Source organism: Suncus etruscus, chromosome 1, assembly GCF_024139225.1.
Source record: "Suncus etruscus isolate mSunEtr1 chromosome 1, mSunEtr1.pri.cur, whole genome shotgun sequence".
Taxonomy (NCBI): Eukaryota; Metazoa; Chordata; class Mammalia; order Eulipotyphla; family Soricidae; genus Suncus; species Suncus etruscus.
Genome location: NC_064848.1, coordinates 67,537,767 through 67,551,506, shown reverse-complemented (window position 1 = coordinate 67,551,506; position 13,740 = coordinate 67,537,767). Strand labels below are relative to the sequence as shown.

The following is a 13,740-nucleotide window of genomic DNA, read 5'->3' as shown; positions in this document are numbered from 1 at the left end:
GATGTTAGCTGGGGGTCTAAGTTTAATTTTTTGCAAGTGGCTATCCAATTGTGCCAACACCACTTGTTGAAGAGGCTTTCCCTGCTCCATTTAGGATTTCCTGCTCCTTTATCAAAAATTAGATGGTTGTATCTCTGGGGAACATTTTCTGAGTATTCAAGCCTATTCCACTGATCTGAGGACCTATCCTTATTCCAATACCATGCTGTTTTGATAACTGTTGCTTTGTAGTACAGTTTAAAGTTGGGAAAAGTAATTCCTCCCATATTCTTTTTCCCAATGATTGCTTTAGCTATTCGAGGGTGTTTATTGTTCCAAATGAATTTCAAAAGTGTCTGATCCACTTCTTTGAAGAATGTCATGGGTATCTTTAGAGGGATGGCATTAAATCTGTATAATGCCTTGGGGAGTATTGACATTTTGATGATGTTAATCCTGCCAATCCATGAGCAGGGTATGTGTTTCCATTTCCGTGTGTCCTCTCTTATTTCTTGGAGCAGAGTTTTATAGTTTTCTTTGTATAGGTCCTTCACATATTTAGTCAAGTTGATTCCAAGATATTTGAGTTTGTGTGGTACTATTGTGAATGGGGTTGTTTTCTTAATGTCCATTTCTTCTTTATTACTGTTGGTGTATAGAAAGGCCATTGATTTTTGTGTGTTAATTTTGTAGCCTGCCACCTTGCTATATGAGTCTATTGTTTCTAGAAGCTTTTTGATAGAGTCTTTAGGGTTTTCTAAGTAGAGTATCATGTCATCTGCAAACAGTGAGAGCTTGACTTCTTCCTTTCCTATCTGGATTCCCTTGATATCCTTTTCTTGCCTAATCGCTATAGCAAGTACTTCCAGTGCTATGTTGAATAGGAGTGGTGAGAGAGGACATCCTTGTCTTGTGCCAGAATTTAGAGGGAAGGCTTTCAGTTTTTCTCCATTGAGGATAATATTTGCCATTGGCTTGTGGTAGATGGCCTTCACTATATTGAGAAAGGTTCCCTCCATTCCCATCTTGCTGAAAGTTTTGATCAAGAATGGGTGTTGGACCTTATCAAATGCTTTCTCTGCATCTATTGATATGATCATGTGGTTTTTATTTTTCTTGTTATTGATGTTGTGTATTATGTTGATAGATTTACGGATGTTAAACCAGCCTTGCATTCCTGGGATGAAACCTACTTGATCGTAGTGGATGATCTTCTTAACGAGGCATTGAATCCTATTTGCCAGGATTTTGTTGAGGATCTTTGCATCTGCATTCATCAGTGATATTGGTCTGTAATTTTCTTTTTTGGTAGCGTCTCTGTCTGGTTTAGGTATCAAGGTGATGTTGGCTTCATAAAAGCTATTTGGAAGTGTTTCTGTTTGTTCAATTTCATGAAAGAGTCTTGCCAAGATTGGCAGTAGTTCCTCTTGGAAAGTTTGATAGAATTCATTAGTGAATCCATCTGGACCTGGGCTTTTGTTTTTCGGCAGACATTTGATTACTGTTTTAATTTCATCAATGGTGATGGGGGTGTTTAGATATGCTACATCCTCTTCCTTCAACCGTGGAAGATTATAAGAGTCCAAGAATTTATCCATTTCTTCCAGGTTCTCATTTTTAGTGGCATAGAGTTTCTCAAAGTAGTTTCTGATTACCCTTTGAATCTCTGTCATATCAGTAGTGATCTCTCCTTTTTCATTCCTGATACGAGTTATCAAGTTTCTCTCTCTCTCTTTCTTTGTTAGGTTTGCCAGTGGTCTATCAATCTTGTTTATTTTTTCAAAGAACCAACTTCTGCTTTCGTTGATCTTTCGGATTGTTTTTTGAGTTTCCACTTCGTTGATTTCTGCTCTCAGCTTTGTTATTTCCTTCTGTCTTCCTATTCTTGGGTCCTTTTGTTGAGCTTTTTCTAGTTCTATTAGCTGTGTCATTAAGCTACTCAGGTAAGCTCCTTCTTCCTTCCTGATGTGTGCTTGCAAAGCTATAAATTTTCCTCTCAGTACTGCTTTTGCTGTGTCCCATAAGTTCTGAGAGTTTGTGTCTTTATTGTCATTTGTTTCCAGGAACCTTTTTATTTCCTCCTTGATTTCATCTCGGACCCACTGGTTATTGAGCATGAGGCTGTTTAACTTCCAGGTGTTAAAGTGTTTCTTCTGAGTCCCTTTGGAGTTCACAAATAATTTCAGAGCCTTGTGGTCAGCGAAGGTAGTCTGCAAAATTTCTATCCTCTTGATCTTATGGAGGTATGTTTTATGTGCCAGCATGTAGTCTATCCTGGAGAATGTCCCATGTACATTGGAGAAGAATGTGTATCCAGGTTTCTGGGGATGGAGTGTCCTATATATATCCACTAGGCCTCTTTCTTCCATTTCTCTCCTCAGGTCTAGTATATTCTTGTTGGGTTTCAGTCTGGTTGACCTGTCCAGTGTTGACAAAGCCGTGTTTAGGTCCCCCACAATTATTGTGTTGTTGTTGATATTATTTTTCAGATTTGTCAGCAGTTGTATTAAATATTTTGCTGGCCCCTCATTCGGTGCATATATGTTTAGGAGAGTGAATTCTTCCTGCTCTACGTACCCCTTGATTAATATAAAATGTCCGTCTTTGTCCCTTACAACCTTCCTGAGTATAAAGTTTGCATTATCTGATATTAGTATGGCCACTCCAGCTTTTTTATGGGTGTTGTTTGCTTGGATAACTTTTCTCCAGCCTTTTATTTTGAGTCTATGTTTGTTCTGACTATTCAGGTGCGTTTCTTGTAGGCAGCAGAAGGTTGGATTGAGTTTTTTGATCCATTTAGCCACTCTGTGTCTCTTAACTGGTGCATTTAGTCCATTGACGTTGAGAGAAAGAATTGTCCTGGGATTTAACGCCATCTTTATTTCAAAATTTGGTGTGTCTTTTGGGTAGTCTTGTCTTAGATTAGGTCTTTCAGTTTTTCTCTTAAGACTGGTTTTGTGTCTGTGAAGTTTCTGAGCTGTTTTTTGTCTGTGAAACCATGTATTCTTCCATCAAACCGGAAAGTGAGTTTTGCTGGGTATAGTATTCTGGGTGAAGCATTCATTTCATTCAGTCTTGTCACAATATCCCACCACTGCTTTCTGGCATTGAGCGTTTCTGGTGACAGGTCTGCTGTAAATCTCAGGGAAGCTTGCTTGAACATGATTTCCCCTTTTGATCTTGCTGTTTTCAGAATTCTGTCTCTATCTGTGGGATTTGTCATTGTGACTAGGATGTGTCTTGGGGTGGTTTTTCTGGGGTCTCTTTTGGTTGGTACTCTTCGGGCATGCAGAATTTGATCACATATATTCTTTAGCTCTGGAAGTTTCTCTTTAATGATGTTCTTGACCATTGATTCTTCCTGGAAATTTTCTTCCTGGGTCTCTGGGACTCCAATGATTCTTAAGTTGTTTCTGTTGATCTTATCATAGACTTCTATTTTCGTCTGTTCCCATTCTTTGACTAATTTTTCCATTGTCTGCTCATTTGCTTTAAGTTTTTTGTCCAATCTCTCCTGCTGTATGGAATTGTTATGTATCTCATCTTCCACAGCACCAAGTCTATTCTCAGCTTCTGATACCCTGTCCCAGAGCTTATCCATTTTGTCATTCACTTCGTTTACTGAGTTTTTCAGGCCTGTTAGTTGACATGTTATTTCAGTTTGGAGTTTTGTCATTTCTGCCTTCATATTTTCTTGGTTCTTATTAGTGTTCTGTTCAACTCGATCCATGGTTTCTTGGAGTCTGTTGAGCACCTTCCATATTGCTAGTCTAAAGTCCTTATCTGAGAGGTTGATTAGTTGTTCAGTCATTATCTGGTCCTCAGAATTGTCATCTTCATTCTCTATGTCTGATGCTGGCCTGCGCTGTTTCCCCATTGTCACATTTGTATTGTGGGTTTTTCTACGTGTTGTAGTGGTATTCATTGTCTATATGATGTAGGCAGCACACTCCTCTGGCTCCTCCCTTTCTGGATGGGCTGACTTGCCTCTAAGGGAGGGGAGTCCTCCGTGGATGAAGCCTCACACTGGGTCAAATCTTAGGCCCGAGCATGTAACAGAGAAGACAGTCCAGAGAGAAATGTTTGCTTCTGTGATATAGCGCCGTTCTTAGTGTGATTTTTCCTTCTTGTTGCAATGGAGTTCTTTCCTTAGAAAGAGTGCACGGCCGCGTAGCGAAGCGGAGCGGCCGTGCTCCTCTGAGCCTCTTTTTGCCCCACTCGCAAGAGTTTCACGCAAGAGGACAGTAGACAGACATAGACAGGTCACACTCACAGTCTTTCACAGCTGAGCCCCACTGGGCCGGTGTACTTTCGCGGATTTTCCCCGCCTGGTGTCACACACAGGGAGCCAGCTTTTGCCTAAATACAATTTTTTTCACCACAAAAAGAATGCAAAAACTTTCACCCAAAGGACATATGTACACATATGTTCATCACAACATTATTTACAGTGACAAGATCTGAAAACAACCTAAATAACCAACAAAAGATAAGTAAATAAATGACTTGAAAGTAGAGGTTTCAGACCTAATATTGTTAAGTCAGGAAGTAAAAGATAAATGCCAGGATATTCGCACATATGTGGAATATAAAGAAACAAAGAAATGATTTAGATCATTCCTAGGGAAAACCAACCCTGAGATATGATCCCTAGAACAGAGCTGAGTAGGACTTGGAAAGGACCATGAGGAAATCGTGAAGAGATTTTGAACCTGACAGATAGATTAGTGTAATATTCTGCAATTACAAAATGATTGCAGAAATAATTTTCGCCTGGTGGTGGGAATGTTGCACTGGTGAAGGGGGGTGTATTCTGTTTATGACTGAAGCCCAACTACAAACATACTTGTAGTCATGCTGCTTAAATAAAGATTTATAATTTAAAAAACAAAAAAGAAAAAAGAAAAATAATTATGCCAGTTAATTGTATAATATATCTCAGTTTTAAAAATTAAAAAAAAAGTTTTAAAGAAGTTTTCTCTCAGTAGAGGTAAGTTATCTGTCAGTAGAAGAGAAAACTTTCTTTACTCTGTCACTCAAAGTTTTTTTGTCCAGTTGAACAATCAAATAACCATCAGATAGAAGAAAAGTGATTTAATTCTACATTAATTATGAAGAATCTATATGGTTTATAGAATTCAAAGTAAATGGAACAAAGCATGTGTCATTATTCTGAGGTAATGAATAGGATTGGGGCTTCAAGGAGAGAAGCAGGTAATTTATGTGACCAAAAATAAAATGATTTCTAACTAGATGCTTGCAGCTATTATATACAGAGGTTTCTCCAATAAAAAAAGATTAATTCTAGAAATAACTCTGGAAAAAATAATCCCAATGAATTCATATATCCAGTTACAGAAGAACTTTGAAGTATGAGGAATTTTCCCTTAGCTCCAACATTATACACTTAACTATATATTTTATATACATTGTAAAAGCAAAAAATATATATTTACATATATATATATATATATATATATAGCAAAGAGACTTAGAAAACAAAGTATTAGTGATGATTGTCTTATGGACAATTTTGACTTTTCCTGTGCTTTTCATCTTTTTTCTGATTATTATTACATGAGTCCAATATTTTTCTGTATCAAGGGCGAAATAACTTTATACTGATAATTAACTGCTTTCAAAAAGTTTAGGAGGAAATTTTCACACAGATCAGATTATAATAATCATTGAAGAAATGTGTAAAAGTTACACATGCTATGGTGGAAGCAGAAGGAATGAAAGGAATACCAGAAAACCTAACTAATTTATCACATTAAAACCTAATCTACCAAAAAAGGCAGCCAGTCAGAATAGATAATTGGAAAGCTGGGGTAAAAATAGTAAAAGACCATAGTTAAATAATAAGAAACCTGCTGCAAGCAAGCAGCTTCGTCTTTTTTTTTTTTAATCAGTATCTGGGCTGAAAGCAGATACTGCATCATGTAGTTGTAGAACAAGAAAAACTGAGGAGCAGGGAGCCATGGGACTATAATCCTAGAGAGGTCCACCACCAGACTACTTTGTAGCAAGCCCAAGCAATGGGGATATAGCATAGGTTCCAGGGCTCCAGCTGCAGACCTCAGACCTGGAAGACATGCATGCGGTAAGATAGCAAAGAGGGCAGGATCAAATTCACTTACAGTGGAGGGAAGTCAACAGAAAAGAGAAAGGGATAAGGGGCCGTACTCTGAACTGGGACTACAAAAGGACATGACAAGTGATGTCATCCATAATTAAAAAGGAAGATACTTGGCCAATGAAGAAACACCGTAGACCTAAATGCTTAACCTGTGCAAAAAAAAAAAAAAAGCTATAACTTCATAAGCAGCTGGAACTTTACAGGAAAAAATGTAATGCAATGCTCAAGGACCCAGGAATTTAGGCATAAAACCATTTTTGCTAGACACAAGATATTAGCATAAATTGAAGTACATATTTTCAGTTGCAGGAAAACAGTTGGCAAAGTGTAGTTAATGTAAATTATTTATTTATGATTCACATATTTACCTACTTCTGATGAATACAGGAGCACTTGTGTGCATCAGCCACGATGAATTAATATGTGCAATTTTACTGTCCCTGTGAATACTGGCAACTGAGAACTACAAAGTTCTAAGTCAAGGCAATGTTAAATACTAATAGTCTTCTGATAAAAGTAATTGTGAAGCACCATCAAAACAAACCAGCATTGATACTTGACATCACTTGACCCTACCTATCTGCTTTACTCCCTTGTTATACAGGCTGAAAAAACAATGTCAAATGATTCCTTTTATCTTACTAGTGGTCTGTAAGTACTCAGAAAGACACAGACTTCAGGCTTCTGAGCAGCTTTTAAATGCAACAAAAGAAAGGAAATAAATAGAGTATTCTCTACTGCACAATCACAAAACATAAATGAGAGACATCAGTGATCCAGTATTTAATAGAGAAGGGCTAGGTATACTTTCCGTGTCACTCACCAAAGATGGACACATTAGCAATATGCTGTGAAAAAAACAAGCCACACAGCAAAAGCTCTTTCAAAACTATAGTCACACACCTTGTATATAAAGTCTTTCATGAAATTTTAATATGAATTAATCTAATACAATTCATGCACTCTCGTTGCAATTTATTACCAAAATCTCAGTTGCTAGTCAATCAAAGTGAATGTGTTCCTCCTGAGTAAATTGCCATAGTCTTTATAAAAGTTCTACCAACCAAGTCAAAGTTAACTGAGTTTACTGAATAACATAGATTTGTGAAACTTTGAATAACTTATTTCGTTCCTTTAAGCCTCAGTTTTCTCAACAATATTTATGAGGTAATAATAATAACAATGATGGTGATGACTATGCTTTCCTCCTAAAGTTGCTGTAAAGCATACATAAATCAGTGTGTGGTTTTATAAACCTTACATAAAGATGTGATAGATACTGTTTCTTCCTCCAGGGCATTCCATTTTTCTCTCTGATGTAGAGATCATCTGTACAAACCACTACATTCCAGGCAGTATATTTCCAAACATGCAAAAATCAAGTCTCAGTCCAACAAGCCTGAAAACAATTTTAAACTATTGGAAAATGGCCAAGAGTTCTACTCAGGAAAATAAAGAAGACAGCAGGATCCCCAAGGCACTATTCTAACGCGTAGCTCGAAACTTCAGCTAGGATACTATGCTGGAATAAATGAAGGAAGGTCAAATAAATAACATAAATATTAAAGTTTTAATGGAAGAAAAAGGAATAGCAAGTACACAGTCATAACAAGGCAGCATAGTTTCTGAATCCTTACATGGGAAGTGTAGCTATAGTGAGGGTATTGCATAATCAAGAGCCTAAAAAAATAGGCTTAAATTCCAAACATCTAACTGTAAATAACAACAACAACAAAAAACATCAAATGAGTTGAAAGACCTCTTTGGATTATTCCACTGTAAAAATTGTGGTTCCTTAATAAAAACAAATTAATCCAATGGAAGTTAGCTAGGCTAACTGGTTGATTAAGTCCGTTCTTTGAGTGTCAAGATAATATGCCTTGTAACTACTAGCGATGGAGAGTGCATAAAACTGTGGCTTCTATAAATAATGTTATTTTTATTTCTAATTCCTCATAACTTTCAGATTAAAAATTAAACTAGGTTAAAAATTTTAATTAAAAAATTAAACTTTCCTAGGTCATCTGTGTGGTTCATCTGTCAATAGTCCTGAAGCAGAACAGGAGTCTCAAAGCATTTTCCTTCACAACAGTTGTTGAGAAGCGCATTTTATACTTTTGAAAATTCACACAATGTTAAAGTTGAAAGAAAAACTTTTAAAAATTTGGTCTCAATTCCTCTTTAAACAAAATATATAAGAAGCATTAAGCAGGGGCCGGAGAAGTGGTGCAGTAGTATGGCGTTTGCATTGCATGCAGCTGAACTCAGACCACAGTTCCATCCCAGGGCATCTCATATGGTCCCTCAGGCCAAGAGTGTTTTCTGACCACATAGCCAGGAGTAACTCCTGAGCATCACCGAGTGTGACCCAAAAATCCCAAAACAAATGAACAAAAAGCATTAAGCACAGAGAGACTCGGGCACTAGATGAAAATTGCACTGCAGATTAGCTTCCATCTGAGCAGTGGATGCAGGAATGAACATTTCAAATACTTCTTCCAATTCTAGAAAGCACACAATTATGAGTAGGTTGCACAGTTGCTAGATCTTTATGAGTTTCTCCTTTTGAAAGGAGAGGAACAGACTAACCCAACCTTCTCTTTTCTTTTCTGAATATTTTTTACTAAGTCACTATGCATGATTCACAAAGTTGTTTTTAATAACTTCAAGCACACAATGTTTTAACACCAATTCCATCACCGTGTTAACTTCCCTTCACCAATGTCTTCAAGTTCCTTTTCAGTCCCAGCTTGGCTCCTTAGATATATTTTATAGTTATATTATTTTAGTTCAGGTTCCATAATGTTTTACATGTTCTATTAGTTTTCAGGTTCTATGGTATTCTTAGCTACATAGTTTACATGTACTACAAATCAACACCACAGAGACCCCTATCTTCTAACCCTGCTACCTTTTTTCTGATTTCTTACTTCCACCCTTTTGTTTTTCTTCTTCCTTATCTTTCTCAGTTCTATAACCTAGGACCAGTGTAATAGAATTATCCCCTGCTCTTGATACCTTCAACTTCCTTGTCATTTTATTTATATACAACAGGTAGTGATAAAACCCAGCATTTGTCTTTTCTTCTAACTTAATTCACTTAACATGATAGATATTCTCCAGTTCTATCCAAGTTGCAGTAACTTGCATGGCTTCCTCATACTTTGCAGTTGCATAGCATTGCATTGTTTGTGTATGATGTGTGCAGACATATATATATACATATATACATATATATATGTGTGTATATTATACATATATATATATATACATCACACTTTTAATGTCATTTCTGTGATTCAACCCAAAAAGTTCAGTTTAGGTTGTTTTGTATGTTCTCTTGATTTATTTCTTTATAGGTTACATATGGATGAGATCATATAGTATTGTCTTCTTTTTTTTAAATTTATTTAAAGAAAATACATCATGTAGTTGACATAACTGATCATAATTCATTTTTTAGGAAGATCAAAAGCAATGTGATTAAAAAATAGAAAATTGAAAGAAATCTAAAGAGATGGAAGAGAAAGGAAGTAAGAAAAACTTCATTAGCAAGTATATTTTGAAAATTATTGAATCACCAGTGAACTCATTAAAGCACTAGCAGAAAGTTTAGTGAGCTTTTTTAGAATAAGAGTTAAAAAAATACAGTAAACACAGTGTGAGAGTGGCAATTGTTGTTTTTTTTTTTTTGCATAGGCCCAGCAAAATATGGAGGAAATGGAAGGAAAAGCCTTGGCCTAAAAACAAGGATACCTTATCCCTGAAATTTTCTGGCATAAGACAGACTCTGGGCTCCAGGCATACTAGGTTGCCCAACCCCTGAGTCATTCTCTGTGGTCCCCATAAAATTTTTTTGCACATTCGCTGTTGTTGGTTTTTCTGTAGTTAAAAATTAAAAATTCTGGTTTCTGTGCATCTCCTTCATCGAAATCAGGATGATGTAGAGTGTCCTCTAGTTTCACCTCACCATTAGATGCAGAGAGCCCTGCCCTGCAAGCAGGTTGTTGCTTTGCTAAGTCGTCTGCATGTTAAGATAACACTCTTTGGAGTAAGTCAATCCCAGGGCAGTGGTAGGGTCTTCCCTGGTAGAGGTTTGCATCCTGATATTGTTATAGACAATTGTGGTTGTTTCCATAGATGGTTTCCATGGTTCAGGGGTGTATGGGCAATGCCGTTCTTCTGAGGTCTGAGTAAAGTCATTATGCCATTGTTCAGAGATTAAGGCCCAACTGCATTACAACATTTGTGTTCCTATCTTATTAGACAAAAGCTTGTTTGCTTTCCAATTTTAATGTGCTTATGCAAAAGAGGAACAATTCCACAAGATATTATTGGTGCATCTGGAGGCCAAGGAAACAAGTCCAATACTACCCATAACTTGGATCTAACATGAACTCTAAACAGAGAGACTCTTCTACCAAAATACTTTATTGAAAAGATCACAAAGAAAAAAAAAAAAGAGTGGGCAAAATTGTCATGATATAAGAGGATATTCAGTAAGAGTTATAGCTATTAAGGGAATACATCTAAGATATTCAAAGAAGATATACATGTCCCTTTATGTTTTTAAAAATAGTCGGGGGTGTTGAATCTGGGACACCACTTTGGTCTGTAATTTGGCCTTGTTGAGTCTGCAAAAGGACTGCCAGCAGTCCTATATCAGGAAATGTTTTGTTTTGTTTTTTTTTTTTTTGGTTTTTGGGCCACACCCGTTTGACGCTCAGGGGTTACTCCTGGCTATGTGCTCAGAAATCGCCCCTGGCTTGGGGGGACCATATGGGACGCCGGGGGATCGAACCACGGTCCTTCCTTGGCTAGCGCTTCCTTACCTCCAGCGCCACCTACCCGGCCCCTGGAAATGTTTTTGAGTAGAAACTTCTCAGAGTATAGTAGCAAGCACAGGTACACAGTGAAGGGAGATGGAGGACAGGAGGCCGCAGAGAGTAGATAAATAGCAACAGAGTATTGGTTTCTTCTCAGCCTCAGAGTCTATTTTTTCACAATGGGAGCTGGTTGGCAGCTGGTTTGAGTGGGGATAATGATCTCCTTAGTGAGGAGCCAAGAACTGAGGGTTAAAAGGGTTAAATGGGGTAACAAGCTATGGGGGTGAGGGAGAAAAGAACTAGAAATGAGTTTGTAAGGTGGTGAGCCAAGGGAAGAAGGACAGTATATAACAGACATTCTGTATATTGCAAACACAGATTAAATCCTATGATATCCTATTAAACTATCTATACTTTACGATTTGAGAATGGACACTGATGGGAAGAAAAGTTGCCAGAGACTCCCCAAGCCAGCCTGTCTTGTAAAGGGCACCCAGGGATCTCCCTGAAGTCCAGGAGGAAAGAGAGGGAAGGCTGTTGGGGGCCTTCAGAGTCTTGCCATTCCCCAAGCTGGCGAAAGATCCAGCTCCCAGAACAGGAAAGAGTACCGCATTGAGCTAGAAGACGAAAGTTCGCCAGCCTCCTGCCCAAACCAGCCCCTCTCGTGCAGGGTAGGACTTGGGGAAAGCCTGGGGTGCCCTTTAAACTCCTCCTCAGCACCCACCTCGCTGGCCTCCTAGGCGAGTGCCCAGGGATAGCCCCAAAATCCAGGAAGAAGGAGGGGGAAGGCTGCTGGGGGCAGCCCGAGCCCTATAGCCCCCCTTAAGCTTGGTTTCAAAAAAAAAAAAAGGCCTTTGGCATGGAGCCTTGCCATTCCTCATGCTGACAAAAGCTCAGTATTTGTCTTTCTTTTTACAACTCATAGCATGACATCCTCCAACTCAGGATTCTGAGTCCTGAAAGTGCTAAAACCAGCACTATGGAATGTATTGTCTATTTTCCTCTATATTTTTTTACATGTCTTTAGTCCATTTTCTGTGCATCAATGTTTGTAAATGATAACATGTAGTGCTCTACTTTCAGTATTTAAAGAGGACATCCATTTTGAGCACCATTTGTTGTAGATTTTTTCCCTTCTCCTCTGTATGTTCTTAGAATCCTTGTCATAAATTAAGTGTCCATATATGTATGGACTTAGAACTTAACCCTCAATTTTATTACACTGACATGTGAATGCTTTGTTTTGATTACTATAGTTTCCTAGCAGAATTTTAAATTAGAAATGAGATACTTTGTGTTGTCTTTTTTTTCAGTCTTTTGTGTTTCTAATCAAAATTTGGTAATGTTTTTTCAATATCTTTGAAGAGTTCCATTGAAATTTTTATTGGATTGCACCAAATCTGTGAATTTCTTTCAGTTGCATGATCATTTAAATAATGTTAACTTTTCTAATCCTAAACACAAAATAACCTTTATAAGAGAAAATAGAAACATGGTATCTTCTTTTTTTAAGTTTATCTTATAGTTTTAATTATAATGCTTTTGCCTCTTTTTTAGTTTATTCCAAAGAACTTAGAAGCAATTATAAATAGAATAGCTTCTTTGATCTAACATCTTCTAGTTCATTGTTTGTGTATAAAAACCAACAGACTTCTGGCATTGATTTTGTAGCCTGCCACTTTACTGTAGTAGACTATTGTTTCCAGTCATTTTTAGTAGAGACTCTAGAGTTTTCTAAATATGTTATCCTATCATTTACAAACAGTTGCTATTTAGCTTCTTTTCTGTTTCATATTCCATTTATATCTTTAGAAAAGAGCAAATTTTACTGTACAGAACTATTCTATACATTGAAAAGGATTTTATGTTACTATCTTTACTCATTAAAGGTCAAAACCACCACTCTCTATCATTGTGATAACTACAAATGATCCTGTTCGTTCTAAATATCTAAAAGAAGAGAACCATCTCTTTCTCTCCCTCTCTCCTCTTTCTCCCTCTATTACTTTCTTTTGTCTCTTTCATTTGTAAGTATAATACTATTTTAGATACTTCTTTAATTGATTCATCAAGTTACAATAAATTCATGATTGACTTTCATTCTTACAATATTCCAACACCAATCCTTCACAAGTGTCCACTTCCCTACACCAATTTTCCAGTTCTCCTCCTGTACAACAACATGATTCTATGTCAGGCATTTTTTTTCTTTTTTCCTATTAGGCACTGCCCTTTAACTCCTTTCAGCATAGGCATATTATGTTTCTACTCAATGCTTTACTAGAGGTACAATGCACCAATGTTCCTCTATCATTGGTTCTAGTTCTCTTTCACCTACTACTGATCTTCACCTCTACACTCAGCAATCTCTCTACACAGAGAAACTTCTCTAGTAACATACTATAGAAATGATACCTGAAAGTATAGTCTTTACACTCAGCAATCTCTGACTTAGAACTATTTATTGTAGATCTCAAACACTATTCTCATAAGGTGAGTCAACTGTTATCTATGTTTCTAGCGCTTTCTATAAGCATTATAATATTTTTGATAGTAGAAATGGAGGACCTTTGTATCCAATAAAATTCACTAAATAGTCTTTGAAAATAAAATTAATAAAAATGATGTAAAAATAATTTAGTTTATACTAAAATAAGTGATTGTTTTGAAACATACAATAATATTTGAGAGTTACTCTTTCCCAACTCCCTGAAACTATCCCTCGTCATAATGTTAGAAAAGTTATGTGGAATAATCTTTGTCTTTGGAGAAACCTGTGGTATAATTTTTTGTCTG

At 36.9% G+C, this 13,740-nt stretch overlaps 1 pseudogene; it reads right to left on the bottom strand.

The window, feature by feature from the left end:
• Positions 1-13,227: 13,227 nt before the first annotated feature.
• LOC125995356 (uncharacterized) lies at positions 13,228-13,375 on the bottom strand (annotated as a pseudogene).
• Between the last annotated feature and the right edge of the window lie 365 nt (positions 13,376-13,740).